This window comes from Apis laboriosa, unplaced genomic scaffold, assembly GCF_014066325.1.
Source record: "Apis laboriosa isolate Shangri-la unplaced genomic scaffold, ASM1406632v1 scaffold1_cov151, whole genome shotgun sequence".
Taxonomy (NCBI): domain Eukaryota; kingdom Metazoa; phylum Arthropoda; class Insecta; order Hymenoptera; family Apidae; genus Apis; species Apis laboriosa.
In genome coordinates this window covers 1,991,816-2,009,761 of record NW_025222279.1, presented here as the reverse complement: position 1 = coordinate 2,009,761, position 17,946 = coordinate 1,991,816, and the positions used below count along the sequence as shown (strand labels likewise).

General features: G+C 33.6%; 1 protein-coding gene across 5 annotated transcripts in view; it reads left to right on the top strand.

The window, feature by feature from the left end:
• Positions 1-4,867: 4,867 nt before the first annotated feature.
• The window catches only part of LOC122712220 (monocarboxylate transporter 10-like), a 125,928-nt gene continuing 112,849 nt past the window's right edge, over positions 4,868-17,946 (top strand). For 3 of the 5 annotated variants that reach the window (XR_006346292.1, XR_006346286.1, XM_043931676.1), the window contains exons 1-2: positions 4,868-5,150; positions 7,637-7,961. The gene's annotated coding sequence lies outside the window, so the exon portion shown is untranslated. The remainder of the gene's footprint in view (positions 5,151-7,636; positions 7,962-17,946) is intronic. The other 2 variants (XR_006346287.1, XR_006346288.1) reach the window with 2 other exon arrangements.

The window sequence follows — 17,946 nt, the reverse complement described above, 5'->3', positions numbered from 1 at the left end:
TTGTTTTAAATCGTTTTAAAATTATTACAATTTTGAATTTTTATTTGTATTCTTTTCTTTCGTTCAACTCTTTTTTTTTTTTTCAATATTTTTTTCAACATCGTAAAATTGATTTTTAAATTATTTTTTTACTCGTAATACGCGATGGAATTAGATTTTGTGACAGAAAATAGAACTGAACAGGAAATTCTTTAATTTACCATTAAGTGATCATTGAATTCTAAATTCGAATAAGAAATGGTATGGCGTTTTCTTGAGACGATACTCTACGAGTAATTGAAATTAACGAATTTAATAACGGCCAACAAGATACTTCTCTCTCCATGAATAATTAAGTTTAAAATTAATAAAATTTGTTAAGATCGGTGATTCTAATCTGTTTAATAATTAGAATGATTCGAGGGATGCCGAACTGGTGTAACATAATTGAAGTAATCGAAGGATCTTGTGTATCTTGTGTAACTTAATCGACGGAGACCCGCCCGAGGATAATGTAATTATCAACATGTGGTTAATGGAAGATGATAGGCTAAAAAGCCTATTAAACTCGATTTTAGAATTATGCTGTATCATAGATCCAACGTCTTAAAGTAATTAATTAACTTTACGGTAAGAAGTTAAACAGAGATTATTCCAAATCTATGAGTTCATTTAAATATTTTATAATTTTAATTTTTTTTACTCAAATTTAATATTTATCTTAATTATTTTTATATTGTAAAAGAAAAATTTTAAGTGTAATTGATAAAAATATAATTTTATAATTGTTCCCTTATACAATTTATGATACTTAATCTGGTTAATCTGGTTAAACGATTCTATTATCACTAATAGAATAGAATATTGAAAAAATATATTATTTAATTAATAAATGAAATGATAACAATGAAAAGTAAGTTTTGAAAGTTTTTCTAGATATATCGATCTTCAACTTTATCCCAGTTCTGGAATACCGATCGAAACTTGGCGGAATTTTGTATCCCTTTTCAATTAATAAAAAAAAAAAAAAAAAAAACAGAACAGATAAAGAAACAGACCGCTGTTTCTATTTAATTTTTGGCTACGTGCCTTTTCAATCATCCCCATCGTTGGAAAGAAGACAAAGTTTTTAAAAGGTGCGACAAAAATGATTGAATGAAAATTAATAAAAACGATAAGTTACTTTTAGAATTAAAAAATTTATGGATTACTATATTTATTAATTGTCATTGTTTTTCACGATTAAGGATTTTTTCGAAGATCAAGAAATTTCCAGATTAGAAAGTTTTCGGAAATTAAAAATGTTTCGCACGAAGAATTTCGAATTAAAGTGTAAATGGTTTATTTTATCACTTTACATCCCATTTTCTAAACAGCAATCGACATATTACCCATCGACTTAGAAGAGTAATTAAAGTTAAACTGAAATCTTGAGAACTTGGAACGAAATTTTGCAGATGAAACTCATAGACTAAGTTCTCATATGAAAAAGTAAAATAAAAGAATCATACAATTATAATTTCTAAATTTTCGAACTTCAATCTCAACAATTCCAAGTCTTAATCACTTCGATCTCAACAATTCCAAGTCTAAATCATTTTGAACGTGAAGATAAAACAATCAAACGTTGCTCGATGTGATATTTATTTAAAATGAAAAAAAAGAAGAAAGCATCGAATCACGATATCAGAATTTATTAAATAAAAATTATTAATAAGAAAATTTGAACAATTTCAATTACCAATTTAATGTAAGACCGACACGATCCGATTAAATAATTTAATTCTACAAACTGCAAAATTCCTCAACTCGGCAATTCTCGATCTAAAATTCGATAAATTTCCTTTTCTTTCGGATCGTGGTATTTAATCGACCGAGATGGGCTCGAATAGAAAACGACGTTGAAAGGAAAATTCTGGGTGAACAGGCACGCGTGACGTTAAAAGCAGGATTTCCTTGAAAATCGGTGCAAGGATCGATGGGATACTATCCCATAATAGGAGCTGGAAGAAACAGCGACGCACAATGGCCACGGATTTTTCGAGCGGATGATACGCCGTGTACTTTGTGCAAAAGTTTTCTTTGTTCCCTGTTGGCAAGGGCATTCATCGAACGACTATCGTTCGTGGAACGAACTGGTACTTGGGCGAAATTGTGACTTTCCAAGATACACGAACGGTTTTTCCCCCGGTCCTCTTCCCGTATCATCGGGAGACTAGCTTCCAGGGACCAAGCGAGCATCCCTTCATCCAATTCAATCATTGTAAAACTTACATTGTTTTTCCTTCGATTCTTATTTTGTTCATTCTCTTTAAGACCACATTTTTATTAGGAAAAATTCCTTTTTATCAATTAATGATAGAGATACATATATATATATATTTTTAAGGAAAACGTAATACGATAAAATTTAATTAAATTATTATGTCACTTTTAGCTTTATGCATATTGTTTTAATTTCAATTATTACCTTTTACAATAAAGTAATCAAACACGAATTATTTGACTTTACGTTTTCCACCACACGTTTCATCGTATTTCTTCATATGAAATATTTGCAGAAAGATATAATCTCGTATAATCTCGTTTTTGAATTATTTAAAATAAAAATTACAAAGAAAAAGCAAGATTAAAAAAAAAAAAATATCCTCAATCTAAAAGTTTCCCTCGTTTAATCGTTAAAAATATATAATCTGGGGTATCAGTTCACTTACGAAAGGAGAAAGAATGTCACGATATCGATATCGTTTTCTTCGAGGATGCAATTAATCGTTCTCGATCCTCGCAATATCCAGGTGGATTTAATTGGCGATTCCTCGAGTCACGAAATCGAGGCCGGCTCGAACGATTGTTCGCCCTGGGATGCTTAAAGCTTAATGATATTTGCGCGGCGATTAATCGCAGGCTGGCTCGTTTCGGGAACAATGTTTCCGAATGGGACGCATCGACGATCGAACAATGCATCGCCACGCGGAAAATGGCGGTATTGTTCGACGCCGCTATTCTTCCGCCCACGATCAAGATGGCGATGGCCTGTCGCGCGGCAAGATTGCTTTCTTTCCCATCAATCCGTCCTATCTGTGCTCGGGATAACAAAAAAAAAAAAAAAACAAATAACGATAACGGAGAATTTTTTTTTCTTTTCACAATTTTGAAAATTTTGAAATTTCGCGCCAAACGATAGCTCACGACGAGAAATTAATCGACAAAGTGTTTAGTCGAATCGATACTTCTATTCCGAGTTGTGAAAAGATCAAAGAAGATTAGAATTTGTATTGTGTTTCGATGCAAAGAATTTTTGTGTAATTAATCGTTTATAGAATTTTTATCGATTTAAATTTGAAATTATCAATTAGTTATTAATTGTTAATTTATATTAACTATAAAGAAGTTACCAGAAAAATATTATTTTTCACATAAAATATATCCAGATAATTATCATCTCGAGGTTTACGCGTCATTAATTTATTATAATTTATAATAAAACTTCAAACGACGAATGTTGAATACGATGAACATTTAACAATTTTGAAAAATGACACGCAACGCGTCCCAGTTTCGTCACAGAGGAATTATATTCATCGTGTAGAAGTTGAGAACTTTCGAACGTCAGCCTTGAAAACGACAAACGAAATTCTCTCTTGCTCGAGCGCCACTCAGTTTCCAATGGGAACCGTAAACAAGCGTTTGGAAACATTCGAAATTCACAAGTACGTATCGAACACCCGTTGTATATCCCCCCAGGCATTCCTAATTACGCCACTTTCTGTAACAAAACTTACTTAGAACCGATAAAACTACGCGCGGCAATCGATCACTTCCCTAATTAAGAAATGAAGCTAGTAAGAATGAAAAGCACTTGCGAAAAATCGTGCGAGAACGAAATAATCCCGTGGAAAAGTTCGTAACTGGCAATTAAATACTCGAGTTAAATTGGATTGAGCTTAGATTAAATTGGATGCAAGAGACTAATTTACCGTGATAGAAGGTATTCGAGATTAACGTGGATTTTTAATACACCGTGAAATTCGTGAGTGGTCTTTGAGGATGAAATTGTCGATGCATAAAAATGGAGAGGATAATTTATTGTAACGATATTTTTTAACACGATTTTAACGCAGCGAATATTACGCGTGAACGGGTTTCAGGAATATGATATCAGAAATAAAAGTTATAGGAAGGACTTTGGAAAAAAAAAAAAATCAATGAAAATTTTTTAAAAATTTCGATAAAAATTCCAATACATTCCATTCCATTCCAAAAATTTCCTTTTCAATTTACAATTTCGAAAATTAATTCACCAATCTTTCTTCGAATCGATACATAAGATATAAAAAAAAGCAACTTTTCCAAACCTTTCTCAATCCGTAACATCGAGAATTATTATCCATCCACTCACATCAAATTCGCACAAATTCGTGTCCCACGATCGATCAAGCTTAAAATCTATCCCCTCAAAAGAACTACCCTAAAAAAGACACTAACTCTCCATACCATAACCATCCATCTTCACTCTTATCGTTCCAAAAAAAAATCAACCAAAAACTCTTAATCCAAATTCCTTGATAATTCCTTCTCTTCGTCCCTCCCTCCCTTCCTCCCTCTCCCCCATGTGTTTCAAAACTCACGAGGAACACCTCTCCTCCTCTAAGAGAATCCAACCACCCCGCAGCGTAATTCCACGCAGCGTCGAATGCGTTCGAGGGAGGGAGGGAGGGAGGGAAGGGGGGGTCGAAACAAGTAGGGAATCGCGCGTGCACGATGAGGAGAGGGTGAAAGAGCGGGAGCAGACGAAGGGGTGGAAGGATGGTGGCGGTTGATGAAACGGTTTCAGTCGCGCGACGGCTTTCGCCCCGGCCAGTCGATCGAGCTCCTCTCCGCAGGAAGAGCCCACCTCTCCGCCATGAGATCGTCGAGAGATCGAGTCGATCCGGTTCGCGGCCCGCGGCATCCGACACCCGACATGTGATCGATCCACGCGTGCATCCGGTTCGTGCATCCAATCCTTTTTTCGATCATATCCCATTCGATCGTTCGAATGGGGAGGAGAGAAACTCGTGGAGAGTCGGTGGTTGGGTGACAACATTTCGGTGCACGCAACCACCTGTGTTGGTTGCAAGCTCGGATTACTTTTCGTAGGATAATTGTGTTGTGCGGTGTTAAGCGGAGAGGTTGGTTGAGGATGGTTTGAGATCCTTTCGCGTTTCGGTGATATTGCAATATTGGTACGAAGGGAATGACCGTTGCGTTAGGGGATAACGTAATTCGCGATGGTTTCTTTTTGCTTTGTGATTTTTGGTTTGGATTTTCTTTTTTGGAATTTTGGACGGAGGAGGATTTCCAATAGCTGGATCGTTTAGCTGGATTTTTTTGAATTTTTTTTCGCGACGACAATCAGATACTTTTATTGATTAATTTTTCTGGCATCTCGTGAAAGAATGCAACGTGTTTAAAAATTACTGTTACCGTTTCTTTAGATTTATCTTGGTTTATCTTTCGACGCGATACGGCTCGTTTTTTTTTTTTTTGTTTTCCGAATCTTATCGATTCTCTCGTTAAAAATTTACGGTATTCTCAATGAACTTTGGAATTCTTCTCGACGTTGCGTAAAATAATGTAATTGGACATTCGTTGCACAAAATTCTGTAATGAACGGCATTAAATCAATCGTGAATCAATAATTCGAGATTATTCCTGATATCGCGTAGTGGTATTCGTTGTTTAATACTTCTTGTATTACAAGTGCTTCAATAGCTTCTTCTAGCGTAATAGCGTTACGTGACACGATGTACTTCGGAGTTTACCCTTTAATATACCCTTTAATATATTTTCACGATGCGCGACAGTAGGCTACAGTAGGATTACAATCACTTAACTCGTTACCTCAGGCTTCCATTATATATAAAACTTATTTACTACTTACTACCCATCCATCAATCCTTCTCCCTCTATTGTCTCTATACAACTTCGACGTTTCCTCTTTAATATTCTTTTCACCTATCACTCCACCTATCCATTTTCTCTCACTTTTTTCTCCTCTTTTCAAACAACAAAAAGAATCCACTAAAAGAATTTTTATAAAGCTTCTATTAGAAAAATTCGTTTTTCTTTTTTTTGGTTGTAATCATCCACGATCCTTTTATCCTTCACGCTTTTTTCGTCGCAACGAACAATTGTTTTGAACCAACGTTTCAAAACGGTTCGACGTTTCCTCTTTAATATCCTTTATACCTATCGCTCACCTATCATCCTCCCCCTTTCTCTCTCTCTCTCTCTCTCTCATCCCATCCTTCTCTTTCCAAAACAAACGGCCGTTAAAAAAAATTCTTTCAAAGCATCCACTCAAAAAAAAAAAAAAAAAAAAAAAAAAAAAAAAGAAAAAAGGAAAAAAACTACGTTTTTCCCTTCTCCTCGCATAATATCACAACACTTGCTCCAACAACCACCTGCGCTCAAACGGTATCTGCTTAGGTGGATAAACCGACGAAAGTTGGCTCACCTTCCCCAAGGATTTCTCTTCTCGTCGAAACGCGTTGTACAACGCTCGCCACCCCCTCCCTCCCTCCTCCCTTATCGCGTATCCGTTTGAAGAGAAATTGAATCGCGGGGATAAAAGTTGTCGCGGGTCAAGGCTGGCCTGTTCGTTCAACCTGTTTCAAAAAGAGATCTCTTCGAGCGAGATCGAGGCCGTTGACACGTCTCACGGGGGGAGGGATGAATTTCGCGGAAACGAAAAAGGAACGAGGAGGGATGGAAGGCGAATCTTGGTGGAATTAATCGAGAGCTAATAGCAGTCGTGAGCAGGGGATGGATATCAGGGAATTCTACGTGAAGAATAGGGGTCAAGGGCAGCGTAAAACCACCCTCTCTCTTCCCTCGAATTTATCCATCTCCCTTTTTCCCCTCCAATTTTCTCCCCTCCTTCTTCTCTTCCTTTTTCTCTTCGTTCTTGTTTTTTTCTTTTCCCCCCCTCTGTAGGAGAGAGAAACAGCTTCGAGCGTGTAATATCTTCCCTCTTTGAGAAATGCGCCGTCTTCCGGGAATTCGAACACTACCGAGTTGTGCATGAGATGGAAACGAGGCAATGGGAAAAGGGGGAGAAAGAAAGGAATTGGGAAACGAGGCTTTTCACTTGGACCCGTGGTGACACGAGGTTGGAATTCGGGGCTGTTTCGGTTTGTTAGCTTGATATCGTTCGCCTCGATTTGGTTGCAAACTCTAGGGAATAAGGGGGAGGTTCCTCGTTCTCGTTTGCAGGGGGGTTCTTTTATTTTGGACGAAGATTGAGTGGAAAAGAATTTCTTTTTTGTCGTGTATATGAATTCAAAGATTCGACGATGTGCGTGATACTTTTAATTTCAGAATTTATTTGTTTCGATCGATGAATGAATATTTTAAATAAATTGGGGAAAGAATGAATTGTGATTGTACATACGTATGACATTTCGAAGAACTTGAAACATGTAATATCGCGATATTGAGAATTCTCGTAACATTATCGATCGAATTTATTATAAAAATTAAATTAATCCTTTCTGAAAGGATTACTTTCTTCCGTAAACACATATTCAATTTCACTTTTATATCGTTTCGTAAAAAAAAAAAAAAAAAAAAAAAAAAAAAAGAGAAAAAAAAGCAAATATTTGTTCATCTGTAGAAACCGTGTTTTCCACGATGCACTCGTAACATCTCGATCCCGGATTCTCACCAGTGTACCAAGTTTCCGGCGGAAGTGTGAAACATCGTGTCGTGTTTCGTTTAAACGTGCGCCGAGCAAACATGATTTTGAAATTGATGGGGCGACAGCGATCGTGTGCCAAGATGGACGAATTGATTTCGATTGAACCGGAAATCGTGTTGCCATTTTAGCGACGAGAAGGCATCCGGAACAATCCATCCATCGAGACATCTGGACGTCGTTCAAGGAGTGCGCACAACGATACGATTCTCTTTCTTCCCGAAGTTATTCCGAGCATGACGAGGTTGGTAATTAAACGGGAAATTCAATGAAATTAATTTCTTTTTTTAAGTAAAGGAAATTTTTTAAGCGAGGAAAATTTTTTAAGTAAAGTTTTAAGTAAGAAAAAATTAAATATTAATTTTCATCCCGATGATCTAATTTTTCAAGCGTGATGGATATTATTACTAAAATGGGTCGTATAAAGAATTATCGTGAAAAGATACTTGTGACACCGAAAAAAAGTAGCATTATAAAGGATATACAGAATTTCATGTCATTTTTTGTTTTTTAATAGGTAAGATAAGACAATGTGACAAATATAAAACGGTAAAGAATATTATTACTATTCCAAAAAATTTAATGGACTCTCTTTTTTCATTATTTTGAAACATTTGAAAACAATGTTCCTTAAAACAATTTATAACTTATTATTTTATCGCGTTTCCACGTTAATTTGGAAGATTGCTTGTACTGAAAATAAGGAATGTCGGGTATATGGGATGTTTTCAAACTAAACGATTAAATTGCACCATCGTGAAGGAAATATTGAATGAGAGAAGGTTAAGTCTGACTCGGCGAGCAATTCTAATAAAAATATTGAACGGAGAAAATATGGAGGAGAACGATATTTATTTGCTCTGTTTACCCGACTTCTATCCTATTCGAGATTATTGGAATCGATATATCGAACTTTAATAACGAGATGTACGTATAATCTTCGATTTTTCGTTCCGTCTTTTCGTGATGAAATTCTGAAATAAATTAATTACCTTGGTATAACGTTATAACAAACGATTGTTTGAAAATAATAAGAATATTAACTTAATTCAAAATATCGAATATTGAAAGACGATCTTCTATTACATAAATAATACATATAACAATCTAAGTAATACGTAGATCTACGATTGCGAATAAAATTTAAATCGATAACGTTACACTATCAATGATTTTCCTAAAGGTGAAAATACATTTGAGAATTATTTGAATTAGTTTCTCTCTAGAATATATAGAATTATATTTTTTACAAATCCCATTGAAAGCAATTTTCACTCTCTTAAAATGTCTATTTGCAAAACAATATACGAAACTTTCACTCTCTTACAGACTGACATCTTAATAAAAAAAACTTGAAAAATACGAAGATTAAAAATTCTTTCCTTTACACGCTTCTACACAATTCAATTTACGCTTTTTTGCAATATTTAATCAAAAACATAAAAAAATCATAGAATAGAATATAAAGATGCATATCTATATATGTCCAATTACGCGAAGATTAAAAATTCAAGGATCTCGGACGACTCACAAATAAATTCATCCTCATTCAGAATTGAGCTCAAAGCGGAAGAAATAATCCAAGGGGAAATGGGGAAAAAATTATTCTGGTAATCGAGGAGGGAGGAGTACGAAGACTCGTCCGATATTGAAGCACGTGTACCTTTTACGTCTTCGTGTGTTGTATAGCGATTCACTGTTGTAATACGAAGACTTAAAAATGCTCGTGGCTTTAATATTGGCTTTGTTTCCGATTTCTGCCTCCCTATTTCTTTCGCGAAATTTTTCTCGTTCGAGTGTATTCCGACGAGCGGAAAAAATACGTAAAAAAAAAAAGGGAATAGATAATAAAAGAAAGGGGAAGGATTGATCGTTATTGCGAAAAAAAAAAGAAAGAAAGAAGAGATTGAAAGGATTTATCGATTAATACGGAACGAATAGTAAACGCGTTTCGAGTAGGAGATCGACACAATTAAAGGGTTCAAAGGAAAAGTGATACGCGTATTTAAAAAATTTTAAAAAGTTTTTTATTTAAAATTAGTTGAATTTTAATGGAAAAATTTCTATAGAGTGAAATATAATAAAAAAAAAACTTTTGGATGATGCAAAAAGGAATAATTGTCTTTTAATAAAATTTCTCTACGATTCTTTGCACGATATTTTATATAAGGATAATTAAATATTATAACATTTAACGAATACTATCGATGAAATTATAATATCTGTTGGATCTTGTAAAATTTCAAAATTCGTAATAAAAAAAGAATCTTGTCTCTCTGTCTTTTTTGTTAATCTCGTTTTTAGAAAAACTACACTTGTAATATTTTCTCCATTGAACTTTTCCGTTACTTTCCTTATTTGCATTTTCCTCTTTTTTTCTTTTTTCCTTTTTTTTTTTTCAATTATTTCCTGCACGCTTAACGGAATTTTAATTCCCATCGGGACGTGGACCCACGCAATATCATCACACAGATATTAAATCCGTAGCGTGTATTTTAATTAAGCCGTGACAAACGATTCGCATGTAATTCGTTTACCGATTTTGAACGAACTTTTATACCCTATTTTATTTATTTTTTCGCTCGTTTTTCGCACCTTTTTTTTTTTTTTATCATCGTTGTCTTTATTCATCGCGCGCTTAGTTTCGTCGCGCGTAGTTTTTTATTTTTTATTATTCAAAACCGTTTCGAGAATCGACACGCTATTAATCGGACGTCAACCTATTTCGTGGCGATTCGTTATAATAATAAAAAAAATTTCGGTGACGAATTCGATCGATTCGTCCTTTATCGAATCGTTCGATGCGGAAAAATTGTTCGCGGAAAATGCTTCGCGCCGTGGTATTTATCGTTTTCCGAGGGTAAATTTTTCGTTGGAGAAGAAAAATAAATATTGGAGATAAAACATTTCCCCGAATTAAAACAGCTGATACGATAAAATATACAATGGAAAATTTTGTGTGGATGATAAAACAATATTATACGAAATAAAGAAATATAGAAGAAAATAAATAAAAAAAAAAGAAGAAAATTATAGCGACAAACTAATTTATAATATCTCTATGAAGATTAAAGATGGTTTATTTTATGTATAATAGAAAAAAATTAACTAAATTACAATATGAGTAACGCGTAGAACAATCTATGTCAGGGTCTTTCGCTCTTACGAAGGGTAAAGGTTTTGCAAGATAGGATTTGCAAAACCTATTACAGATACACGAGTACGTAACTTTGAGAATCCCACAGCGTTATGGAGGATTAGCCCCGAAATTCAACAAAGAGTTGAAATACAATAACAACGGACCATAGCAACATCGTAGAAAGCCAACTATCTCCGCTCAACCCTTTATTTCACGATCTTCTGCACATTAACCGTTCAAAAATGTTAGCTCTCCTATTTACTTTTGAATCACTATTTTTGAATCACGAGGGGGGAGAGAGAGAAAAAGTATAACCAAAATATATCAATCAAATTTACAAAAATTACACGATAACAACTGTCTTTCTCTCTCTCTCTCTCGATTATTCCACACCTTATACCCCAAATTCAATTAAAATTCAGATTTATAAAAAATACGCATACTCACGTCATCTAGAATCATCTTAAACCTCCTTGATCGCAAACGTAACTAAAAATAAATAAATAAATAATCACGAAACAAAATACTCGGGAGAAAAATTCAACGACAGATAATCGAAGCACGGTAGAAACTTTTTCCAAGCAACGATTCTCGCCGATAAAACAATCGGCCACTGGGATCATTAGCGAGAAACTGGGTTGTGGGTGGCGTGGATTTGCGTGGCGTTGCGTGCCTCGAGTGCCACTCGCCTCGTCCTCGTCCGCCGCTTTATTTTTCTCATTTTCTCTCCCTTTCTTTCTCTCTCTCTTTCTCTCTTCTCCTCCACCCTTCGACGACGGTTGGTTGCAAGCCAGCCGCACCCCATCCAACCTGCGGCGTTTCGTAGGTGGCATGAAAAGTTGGCACGATGTCTCTAGAGCACCTTGACACCACTCTCACCGCTTGTTGCGGCTATCCCAGGGGGAGGGAGGAGGAAAGGGGAGAGGGTGGCGACCGGGAAATTAGATTTCCTAATTGTTACGTTACGAGGCCAGTAGTCGGTAGGCTGGGTTGGGAAATTTTGGCGAGATAAATTGGGTTTCCGTGCACTTGTATCGTGGTTTGTAAATGTAGAAGAAGATGGTTTTTTTTTTTTTAAGAGAAATATGAATTTGAATATATAGGTGAGGATGTACATATGTGTACTTTGATATTTATGTACAATTTTGTTTTATTTGACCGTGTAATATTGTAGTTTAGATTTTTCAGATCATTCTTGTGGAAAAATTCTTTGTTATTAGGTATGTATTATATATCGAGTTTGTCATTGATAACAAGTGAATTTGAATGTTTCGAAATTTTTTTTTTGAATTTGAAGATCAACAGAAGAATGTTCATAATTTAAAAAGAAAGCTTAAGTATGAAGAAGATTTTTGTGGATTTTTCTCGAATAGATTAAAGTATTTAAAATCCTGAATTTTCTTTTTAATCAACCTTCTTCTTTTTTTCTCTAAGCGAATTTTTTACTATTCGACAAATAGTGTTTCATGTAAGATGTTTCAAGCTCGGCAAAAAATGGCATCTACTAAAAATAAAGATGTTGTATTTGTCCATCTTTTAAATCCTCAAGAGACTTCAACACGAAAATTGAGGTAACCAGTCGAAGGAGTTGGTTTTTCGCCGCACCGAGCGTTGAAGAGCGTTGGTTTGGCGGTCTCTGTAAAATTTTAATAAACAAACGGCTCCCCTTTACGACAAATGTTTTTATTTTCCCTGTTTCCTTAGTTTTCGCTAACTCTCTGGTGTACGATAATTGAGACAGCTCGCGATGAAAGGGTTACTTTTACGAGAAGACGACTCTTTTAACTCTTCCAAGAAAGTATTTCGTTTCAGGAAATATTAGAGAAAGGACATGAGTCAACACTTCTGATATTTAAGAAAGCTTATTCGGAAGACAAGCTGGAAGACGAAGAGTTATTCTCAATTCGTTCGAAATTCGATGAAGTTTATTTATTTTTTACGATGATGATGATTGGCGGAAGAAAAGAATTCCTAGATTCTTAAAAAAATTACAATTGTATTTAACTTAAACCTGATCTACGTTTCATATAACTAAAACTAAATACCTATACGTTTTATCATCAAAACACATTTTCATTATTCAAAGATAATGACTGTCATTAATATCTCAGATAATCAGAATTTAATGGAGCAGAATTTGTTGTTCCACTGTTGTAATGAGATCATGTCGATAACGCTTGCAATGGAAAACTAGAATCAATGCATTAATAATATATAATAAATATACATAAACTATTAGAATTTTCACCACAAGATTCAAAATAAACTATGCATGATTTCATATATAACGATCGAAATCCCCATTAGAATCGTTATGCCAGTTAGAATTATCGTTAATGCCAATAATTAAAAATTTCAATATCAAACTTCAAATTTCAACAATTTTGAAATGCGCGCAAATAAAATTCTAAAATCTGGAATAAAAATAAAAAAAACCGAACAAAATCTATTTCAAATGTACAATTTTTTTTAGCAAAAAGATAATAACAAATTTCACATTTTACCTTACATTCTTAAAAGAATACTTCGAGATTGACGTGACACAGCCACTACGTACATCATTTGACGCGTATTTATTTTGCTTACCAACGAATCTCGATGCTCATTGTAGCGCCTCGAGCTTCCATGTTCGCGTTTCTTTCTTTTTTTTTTTTNNNTTTTTTTTTTTTTTATTTATTACGAGATACGAGAATCCGCGCCGGAAATACGCTGTCGGTGGTGAGTTCCGGTGGTATTCCGCGATACTCCTCGTCCCGCGAAACGCGTCTCTCGGCCTCCCCGCGGGAGTTTTCCAAATTTGTTCCACTTTCTAAAGACATTTCTGAAACACGACGAGGCGGACGTGTTCCTCGAACGCATTAAGGATATTAAATATCGAATATTCTACGAGAGCTGGTACTGGAATGGGAAAAAGAAAAAAATTTCGCCCCGTTTGCGAGTTTGCCGCGGATCCTTTATTCTCCAGAGAGTGTTTTCTTCTTTATTCGGTTTCGATTCCAAGAGTATTAAATTGAAATTGATCGCGAATGAAGTATCGATATAATTTTTTTCCATTTTCTTTTCCTTCCTTTTTTTTTTTTTTTTTTTTTTTTTCTAGAAGAGATCGAAAAACGGTGACGGATATCGGCGATGTAATTTGATACGCTACGTTTTCGTATTATTGTGACTTCCGCGAGGGAAAATTTCACTTTGGTTCTGGATTAATTAATTCGAAACTTGGATCTTAATTTATGGTCAGAATAATGTGATTTATATGACGAATTCTTTTCGATTCAATTAATATTAAATTATTGCGATAATAATTTCCCTTTGAAATCGAGATAATTTGATATTAGGTTATATACGCAAAATTCAGTTCTATCTATGCACAAACTAAGCTCCTAAGCAAATTAACTTTCACTATGACATAATCGCGTGGTATTAAGTTGTACACAAAATCCCCACGAGCTATAAAGATATACCTGGTGTGTAGCCAACCAAACCCTTTCCAAAATAATTTCCCTATTGAGGTATTTCTCACACATAAATGTATCGTGTATCGAGAAGCTTTTCCTCAAAGCACAATTTTCCAATCTGGTTCGATTCAATCACTCGATCGAATCATTATCGATCAGAAATTTGAAATGAAAAATATGAAAATCCACAATCTATGTACAATAGTTTTCTTGATTAAAATAATTTTCTAATTTAACGCTATCATCTGTTCAATTTTTTAATTTTATGCTTATTTAAATAATTTCAAATTTTTTCACAACATTCCCAATAATCAATTCGAATCATCTATTATGCTTCTCTCTACTTAATCTGATTCATATTATATTCCACTGCACGAATGATTAACAATAAATCGTTGGATTACTGATTGGACCAACTGATTAATAACTTCTATTAATTCAGAGACGGATCTCGTAATGCCACGTATAAAATATTCAATGTAATATAATCTTTCCACGCTTCGGTTTATCAATTGGATTACATCGTATTTATTCAAGAAGCGAAAAAAAAAAAAAACGATTAATACGTTCTTTTTCTTCTCCTTTCATCGAGCCAAAAAAACTTATCACCCGCACAAACTTAGGTTTGCAATTATTCCTCGAATATTGCGAATTTCGATAATTTATTTCTACGATTTTTCAATTTTCCATTTTTTTTATTTTTATTTTTCTTTTGGATTTTGAACGTTCGATTGATTTTTTTTTATATCAAATATGCACATGTGTAATTAATGTATACCGTTTTAATTATATGAATATTAAAATATAGATATCGATAAATTCATATTTTATTTTGTGCGATTGTATTCTATGATAATAAAATATTTGAATATATTTAAGCAAATAATAATTTTCGACAATAAATATGAATTGTTAGTTTGCAAATAATTAATGATAATATGAAACAAAATATAAATATGTAAATACACGTGTATTAAAAGTTACACGGATTAAAACACGGATATATTTATATATAGATTCATTATTTTTCAAGATATCCAGACGTTAAAAATAAACAAAAAAAAAAAAAGAAAAATTTCAAATTTTAATTCCAAAAAATTTGAATATTTCAGATTAATCGAGTTGTGATAAACAAAGATAAAAATTTTTAAAAAGGGGAGAAGAGTATTAGAATCATTCCAAGTCGACCACGTTCACCCCCTCCCTCCCTCCATAGACGAAGCGACCGCTGTGAAACAATGGAACGAGGTGACTACGTTATAATAAGAAAAGTTCAATCGATCTTGGAACAACATCTCCTCTACCTTCCTCCCCGTTCCCGATTATTTTCAACTCCACCTCTTTATTTCGCCTCGATTAGAGTGTAAATGATCCCTTCTCCATTTACCCCAAGAACTTCGTGATTGTCCTTTGTTCCTCCTGTTCGAATAGTTTGCGAATAAAAGGGGAATGGTGTTGTTCCACGGAAAGATTCCCGTTTCTTGAAATTGCGATTGGAAATTATAGTGTTGTAATCTGTAAAATTCGACGCAAGAGAATCGCACAAAGAATTCAAATTCGAATTGGAAAAAAAAAAACAATCGTTTGCCACGTATACTATATTCGCTTTTGAAACGCGTTAAATCTAATTTGGCACGTATATGGGTGAATATTTTATCTAATAATTCAAGTATTGAGGTGAAAACGATGGAGTAATTTTTGAAAAATATTTACTTTCCTAGTTTAACACGATGTGATGTGAAAGGATAAAAAAAAAAAAATTTTCCACGTATCAGAAATTTCCTTTTACACGCGTGCTCGATACAAAATGAATTTCATAATATTTTTCGCCATTTTTTCCCCGCATTTAACAAAAATCGATATTCGTCATTAGAATGCTTGCTATATATTTCTGGTACAACGAATAAATTAATTCGCTTCTTAATTTTATTTCGTGATTTAATACATATTACGACGCTCAATTTTTTTTATTGTATCTCAAATTTTAAGTATAATTTTATTTGTAATATTGTTGAACAGGCGGGATACTTATCCGTGGAATTAGATATTTAATATATTTTTGACTATTACGTTTGACTATTGAAGAAACTCTAATCTCTAATTAAAAGTTGGAAGCATGGGAATGTCTTTCTATATTTCCACCCTCGTAATCCACTACAATTGTACAAACTTTCGAATAGAACGTCCTACTTAGAAATCCTCGCTTATATTCCGGATCACCCAACCTTTCAAACTTTTCCAATTACAATATCCCCTAAACCAGCATTCAAGACTCATCAATACTACCAACGTTATGTGCTATTTTAATTGCAGAACATCGTATTTTTATATCAATATGAATGAAAATACGAACGAATGCTTCATGCGATAAAATTAATTAATGATCATTATGTGATGATAGAATAATAAAACGATAGAATAGAATTTATTATTGTCGTATAAACTTGGATCTTTTAAAACATATAGAATAGAAAAAAAAAAAAAATTAAAAGCGAAACAAAAAAAAGAAATAATAAAAAAGGAACCAATATAAAATGGAAATTCTTTTATTTTTGATATCGGACAAAAAAAAGCGAACGTTGAAATCAAGAGGTTTATTTGATACTTTTGAAGATATTGCTCACGCGATATCTGCTTTTGATTTGGCATGGGGTGAGAGATTGTTGAAGTGCTAGCAACAAGTGTGGACACTTGATGAAATTGATTTAAATTTGGATGTGTCTGTTTCGTATAATGGCGGAGTTAAAAACAGAATAAAGCATAATTTCATATAGATTTTCACTTAATAAAAAGAAATTAATTTCTCTCTTTAATTAATTAAAAATTGAGGATATAATCGATAATTAAAATATCATTATTCCATAAGATAAAAGATACGATTTAAATCACTACAAATTATTTATATATAAAAAGAAAAATCTTTTTCAAAGAACGCGACTTTAGATTTCTAAACAATAATATTTATATAACAGAAATGATTTCCTTGTTCCACGTCTTTTCATTCCACGTTTCATTTAGCCGAATATCTTTCCAGATGCAAAGTTTCTCCTTGGAAACTGATTTGCAACGTCGTTGTTTCATCTCACGGTTAAGTTAAGTCTCCCGCCTTTCCTCGGAACAAAACGAATTGCAAATGCGTTCATTACTCCGTGCTTTCTTTTATTCATCGAGCATAACTAATTTCCAAGGAAGAGGTTCGTTCTGCGAATCGATCGAAACATTCGTTTTTTCAATCCTCGAGAAGAAGAAATTCACCCTTTTCCACCACTTTTCTCCTCGCAAAGTTTAATTAAATATTTACCGTATTCGCAATAATATTTCATAATAATAATCGAGTTTTCGAATTGCTTTTCTTTCGTTCTCATATTTTTATTATCCTCGCGATATTATATATTTTTTTTCTTTTTGTAAAAGAGAATTTTCTTTATCTATTCATTAAAAAAAAAATTCCTTACTTTTCTTAAATTTTTTTCAATTTAATTTTATTCTTAGGACAATAAAAAATGTGTTAAATGCACGAAATGCAATTCTCGATTCTTAATCTCCTTATGTACGCACAAAATTATGCACTTTTTTCCTTCTTATTATCATTAACATCGTTTACATTGAAGTTAAGTGAATGGTTAAAGTAAAAT